This window comes from Gavialis gangeticus, unplaced genomic scaffold, assembly GCF_001723915.1.
Source record: "Gavialis gangeticus isolate Ggan-Ray unplaced genomic scaffold, GavGan_comp1, whole genome shotgun sequence".
NCBI classification, from domain to species: Eukaryota; Metazoa; Chordata; order Crocodylia; family Gavialidae; genus Gavialis; species Gavialis gangeticus.
The window spans coordinates 64,124,925-64,131,528 of NW_017729022.1; positions in this window are offsets into that span (position 1 = coordinate 64,124,925).

Here is a 6,604-nt window from a genome sequence, read left to right on the forward strand (position 1 = left end):
TCCCTCTTTCTAGAATCCACAGACTGCAATCCCAGATGTTGCATATTTACAGTACGTGGCGTCCCTGTGTCTCCTCAGGGAACAGCAGGAATCTCTAATGCTGAATAACTTCCAGACCTGAGCTCTGAATTCCCTTTGCTTTCCAGTTTCACCATTTGTTTCCTGCAGACCAGTGCCTTCAAGGGGGAGCTGATCAGGGCCTAAAGTGCATGGGGGAGTCAGAGTGTGCTAAATGGGCCAGCTTCAGACCCACTGGTGCTAAATAAAATGGTGGTCCCTTGGTGCTAATTGAAGCTTCAGGAGACTCACTGGTGCCCACTGGAAGGCCTAATAGAGACGTATTGTACTGTGGAATTAATGGTGCTTTCCAATATCAAAACCAAGAATTTGCGTGTGTATGTGTTTGTGCATGCGTGTGTGTGTGTGTGTGTGTATGTGTGTGTGTGTGTATGTATGTATATATATATATATATATATATGTATATATATATATATGTATATTTCAATCATATTAAAACTTTTTTTGCACTTTGAGAGAATTACCCCCACGGTCTCTTCTTTCTGTAGGTTAAGGCAGTATGCTCCAGCAGAGCAGACACTGGCCACCAAGTCCAAAGAGCTGGGTTCCAGAAGTGGCTCCACCACCAACCTGCTCAGTGATCTTTGTCAAGTCACTCTCTGTGCTTCTGTTCCATGCTGCCTAAGATGCAGATCATGACCCTTTTCCCCTCTGTAAACAAGAGTGAGTGGCATGGATGAGAAGTGCCACACAAGGTTTATTACTTCATGGAAAATGCTTTAAGTTAGAAAAGCACCAAGAGGTCCCATGGAAGAATCACTGGAAAGCACGTGATGGTCAGTGGTGTACCAACCACTGGAAGGTTTAGCTTTATATCTCTAGCTGATCCCTTGGGGAGGGGCAAATGCAGGAAATCTCTTGTGGGAGAACAGATCTTTCTTTCTGGTCAGATTTCTGGTACATCCTGGTTTCAGCTGTGTGGCAGATACAGTAAGAACAGCTTTTCTCTGGTATTTCCACATAGCTACAGAGATATGAAAGCCAGGAACTACAGACCAGAGAGGAAGATTAAATCATTGACTAGACATTTGTGGCATCAGTAGTACTATAGGGGACAGTTTCAGAGCCAGGTTGTGGATCAGGATGGCGGGGAGGGATAAGATAGGGGAATGGGCAAAAACAGGGACTCAGAGTGAGGGGATGGGCACTAGAGATCTGATAAGTAGGAAGAATGGAATGGAGGGAAGCTTGGGGACCAGGTAGAAGGATGGGTGAAAGTTTAGTGTTAAACAGGGATGCTTAAGGAAGATGGGTGAATATTTAGTGGTAAGCACTAAGCAGGTGAAGATATGGAGGAATGGGCAGGAACACAAAGAGCAACCTGGAGGGACAAGTTTGATGAAACAAGGGGCTGGGTGGGGACCTAAGATCAGATCCTGGGGGTGGTGGAAGGTTGTGAGAGTGTGGGGAGAATAAGTGAGTGCATGGCACTTACTTCACCATTTTTGGGGCCTGTTGCTGAAGAGAGAGTGCATGCTCAGCTGCATAGGGGAAGGGGGAAAGGAAGCATCAATCTAGGAGTTCACTTTGGGCCTTTTTCTTTTCTAAACAACTGCTCTAAGCTGCATCTCCTATGTCACAAAGCTCTGATTGATTTGTAACTCATTAGAGATGACCTTTGACAGATCTGATTACAATCTCCCACCTGCTCCCTCAGGCTGCCTTGATCCCAGTGCCAAGCCTGAAGCCAGAGCTATCTCCTGGCACATCTGGTACTCCTCCAGGTCCCACCCCAGCCTCCTGTTGCTTGTCTTTCCTAAGCTACTCCGCAGCCTACATAGCTACCCAAGCAGAAGAAGATTCTCAGGAAGCCCAGGATTTTGCATACTCACACCCTGGGGCCATTTTGGCGAGATGCTGATGGAACCGGTGAGGTCTGTCATACACAACAGAGTCCCTAATGGTGACAGTCCTTTGGATGGGGAAAAAGGGGAATTTAATTCCCCAACCCTTTAAAATGGTTTGTATGAATGGAGCTAGTAATACCTTTTGTTCCCTTTTCATTGCTCCCTCGCTGATCATCTCTGATTCCAGAGGAGGAAGCAGGCAGGAATGGTGACTTCATTTATTTTAGTGAAGCTACAGCAGAGGCTCTGTCACACTCTTTTTTTGAGGGGACTCACATGCGTGGTATGATAGCAAGCAGGCAGTGTGGCCTAATGCCCAATATAGGAACTGGAGTGTCAAGAGACCTGAGTTCTGGTCCCTGCTCTGCCATAAACCTTAGGTTTTTTGCCTCAGTTTCTTCATCTGGAAAATGGGAACAGTGACACCAACCTCCCTCGTAAAGTCCTTCGAAGTTGAAAAATGCAGAGCTAGGAATTACCGTGCTTTAGCTCTTCTAAGCTGTCTGTCTCAGGACTGGCCCTTTAACTGACTTCCTGCCGCTTTCTGCTGGTTTGTGGTCTTGCAGGTAAAAAGAGGGCAGTGGGAGAACAGAGGTATGTGGGCAGGATATTGTGCTGTCTGGAAGAGGAAATGGCAGCTTGCACGCCCAGCCCAGCCAACGGGAAGCTGGAGGTCCCTGCAGTAGCTTGTTGCCCTAACTCCTTCACCAGAAAGAGGAAAAGAAAGATTTTAAAAACAGGGAGAGGAAAGGGAGACTCCAAGGCCAACAAGAGAGTGGGTCACAGAAGAAGCGCTGTGGAGACTGTGTATCTTTAGCTGCTAAGTCCAGCATCTGCCTGGTGCAGGCTGCAGTGAGGGGACTGGTTCAGTGTCAGCTCCCTTGTCTGCCAGGTGCAGAAGTGGGGGCCCCAAAGGAGCTGGGGTGGGGAGCGGAGGGGAGCTCTGATGTGGGTTTGAATGCCTGCCATAGCGTAACCAAGGAATCTGCTCCTGCTCAGCTCTGCCAAGATGGGGGATTTTTGCAGAGCATGCTGCTATGGATCCAGCTGTGCTGTGATGTGGTGGATTTCCCCTCTGCTCCAGCCTGCTCTTTCTCCCTCCCCTCTGAAACCACTGAGCCGGCTCTAACCTCAGAGATGTTTATATGAAAGAGCAGGGGAATAACACTGGCCAGCAACACTGAGATCCAGTATAAAACCCTCTGACTAGTCCAGTTTTCCTTCCCAACACACTTCACGAGGAGTTAATCTCTAAAGTTATCTCTTCAGTCCCTGTTCCATGCCAACCGCTGGAGTGCACGAAGGGCAGATCTTCTGGCTGCAAATGTAAATCTTCATGGCTCTCACGCCGAGCTGTTTTGTATGTTATCTGAGGACAGTGTCTCCAGCCACACAGGGATACCTTTGCTCTGTGCTGGGATCTGGAGGTGGAACGTGGCTAAAGGACAACTGCACAGCGCCACCACTGTCACGGTGGGATAAGGAACCTCCCAAGGGCCTGATGGAGCTCTCCTGTCTCCCACCAGGCCACCTTTGTGTGGACACATCTTGCCTTGCTGCCAGTGGAAAGAGTTGCCCTTTTCGAGCACCGTTTGCTGCAAGATGTTATCAGGAAATGTCTTGTGAAGGGGCCAGGGCACCAGGCATTTGCTGTAGAAAGCGCCACATGAACCTTCCCCCTCACCAGCCCACTGCCATCTCCCCTTCTTTTGTACTATTGTGAGCACCAGGGAACAAGGCATCGGCTGAAGCTAGTGACATTCTCAGCCCACGGACTGGCCCTTTGTTGACTCTGAGTCACCTAACCCACAAACTGTCAGAGAGTCACTGCAGATTCAGATCCTTTTCCATTCCTTTCCAGCAGAAACAGTTAGTTGAACAGACCGGGAGCTCTCACCATGCTGGTCCAAAGCCTGCTGAAGTCAACAGGAGTTTGCCCATTGACCTTAAGATCAGGCCCCAGCTGAGGAGAGGAGGAGTAGCTTCCCCACTTTAACCCCTGGTCTGTTCCCACGCACATGGGGCAACACCTCCAATATGGATGGACATATGGGTCCTTGACTGTCAAACGTAGCCAAATCCTTGTGGGACTGGGCAAAAAAACCTGCTGCAACAGGAAGAGGGGCTCGATGTGTACGTGTTGAACACAGGGAGTGAGTATATGAACTGACACCCATCCTGATCACATGATTTTCATGGACCTGGCCCCTGCCCACGAAGTTCAGCTTGCCAGACATCTAAATAAGCCATGCATTTATTTAAAGTATTATGGCATGCCAAAGGTTCTTTCAAAGGCCAGATTAAGGCAATCTTTAGCTCTGGGCAAACCACAACACAAGATCCTCCAGCACTGCAGCCCTGTCCCTGCACCATGATCCCACACAAAGAGGCAGACGTAACAGGAGAAGCCCCTTTCCCTTTACCTAGTGGTTGCTGGAGTGAGTGGTCTGCATTTTTCCTCTCCTCCTAAAGCAGCGGTGGGCAAAATGTGGCCAACAGGCCAGATGTGGCCCACTAGGCCATTCTATCCAGCCTGCAGGGCCCCTAAAAAATTTAGAAAATTAATATTTATCTGCCCCTGGCTGCCTGTCATGTGGCCCTTGATGGCTTGCCAAAACTCAGTAAGTGGTCCTCTGCCCAAAGTAATTGCCCACCCCTGTCCTAAAGAGTCCTTGGTTCTCCCTCTTGAGCAGTGGATCTCAGGGTTACTACCTATCTAGATCTAGGGGCTATGTTAGGGCTATTGTTTCAGGCTCTCAGTAGACCCAGGACAACATTGCTGCTTTGGATACACAGCTGTCACATTTTCAACTTTGTTTCTGCAGTCAGACAAACTTCTTTTTAACAAAAGGTGAGCCAGCCCAATATAATCGCATGCTTTCAGGAGCTGAGGGCATAAGCACTGGCCTGTGCTACTTATGCCTTAAACCAGCCTTGCTGCTTTCACCTGTTGAGAGGCAGTCAGAAGTGCTGCTATACACTGGACAGTGACAACCAGCCTGGCACAAAGTGGTGAATGTGTTGTGTTATCACATAATGCGTTTGTCCTGCAGGATAAGCAAGTAAACAGGTGATAGCCTTCAAAAGCCCATTTTCTACACTTTATTTTAGTTATTCTTTTCTGATTCCAGTGCCAGCTTGAACTGTATTTTCACAGAAATCTTTTGGGTGCATAGTGGAGGGGAAGGAGTAGGAGGGTCAGGTGAAGACTGAGCAGTACAACAGGAAAAGGTCAGTGACGCAAACTCAGAGAAGCGGGCTTGCACTCTCTTACCTGAACTGCCTCTCTGTTTGTCCGTGTTGCTTTCTGTCGCTTCAGCAGCACTTCACACATCTGGGGACCACAGCTTCTTCCACCACCCACATTCTTCCTCCCCCTCTTAGGGCTAGAAGCAGGGGATGGGGGAGCAAAGCGAGTAGAGGCTATTTTACCAGGCTGCCAAAGGACAAATGTACCAGGGCTTCTGAGAAAGCTTTACTCCACTCTGGTCACCAAGTTCACCCTTCAAAGGGACGCGCACAGCTTTCCTGGGGTGATTTCTCCTGGGGTGCAAAGAAAGAGGTGGAAAGTCAGTTCTGATGAATAGTACTAGCTTGACAGGCTTTGAAATGGAAGCGTTCGCCTGATCCCTATACCAGATACTGCACAGCAGGATCTGCAACCATGTAAGCTTTCCCCAAACCCAACACACCCCTGCAACGAGGGTAAGGAGGGAAAAGGAAATTGAGTCCCTTAGTTCATTTTGGCCTTCATACAAAGCACATGGACTTCACTGAATCTCTCACTGACCAGCAGCAATGTGAGCATGTGTGTGTGTGTGTGTGTGTGTGTGTGTGTGTGAGTGCACATGTGTTGTAAGTAGAAGATGCTTGAGAAATTCTCCACTCCCCTGCCCCAATATGCATGTTACATAGCTCTGACTGTGCAATGACACCCCAGTCAACTCTGGGGGAATATTAGCTGATATCCTACAAACACCAGCAAAACTTTTCTTTTTGATGAAAAAAAGCAACAAGAAGAAAAATGCTATTGCTTCAGTGGTGTGCATTGACCTGCTGCTTGCACTGGAATTGCCAGCGCTTCATACAGTATTGGCATTTCAGAGGACCCCCAACACATGCACACATACATATACATATTCCTCCCAAGAAACTGCTGCAGTTAAATGGTAAGGTTGCCTGCCAGGCTTCTCACCTCAAAGGTCAGACCCCCTTCCTCCCAGGATGTTTTGCACACTGCTCCCCTGAGCTGGACTTGCCATATGGGGCAGCTAATGTGATCTTTTTTTAAAGTGCCTGTTACGCTATGCGTACATAGCTATGTATTGCTTCTGTCCAGCAGAGTCTGATGGCTCTTTAGTGACCACAGATGAATAAAAATAATCTCCATGCTGACCCTGTCTCCTTCTTGGCAAGCCACACAGCACTAACTGCAGGACTGACACTCATGCAGAGACCCTACAAAGAGCCAAAGCCAAGCCCCAGTGACGGCTCCTCCAGGAGGGAACCTGCAGCCTTTCTTCCCACACAAATTAATCATGCCTACTGCCTCTCATAGTCTACTGCTTGCAGCTAGCTACTCACAGAGCCTGCTTGCATTTTAGGGCCAAACTCCTCTCTGTGGCTTTACTGGCTCATCTGAAGACAGCTGACCCCAGCCAGGATCTGGAGTCTTTCA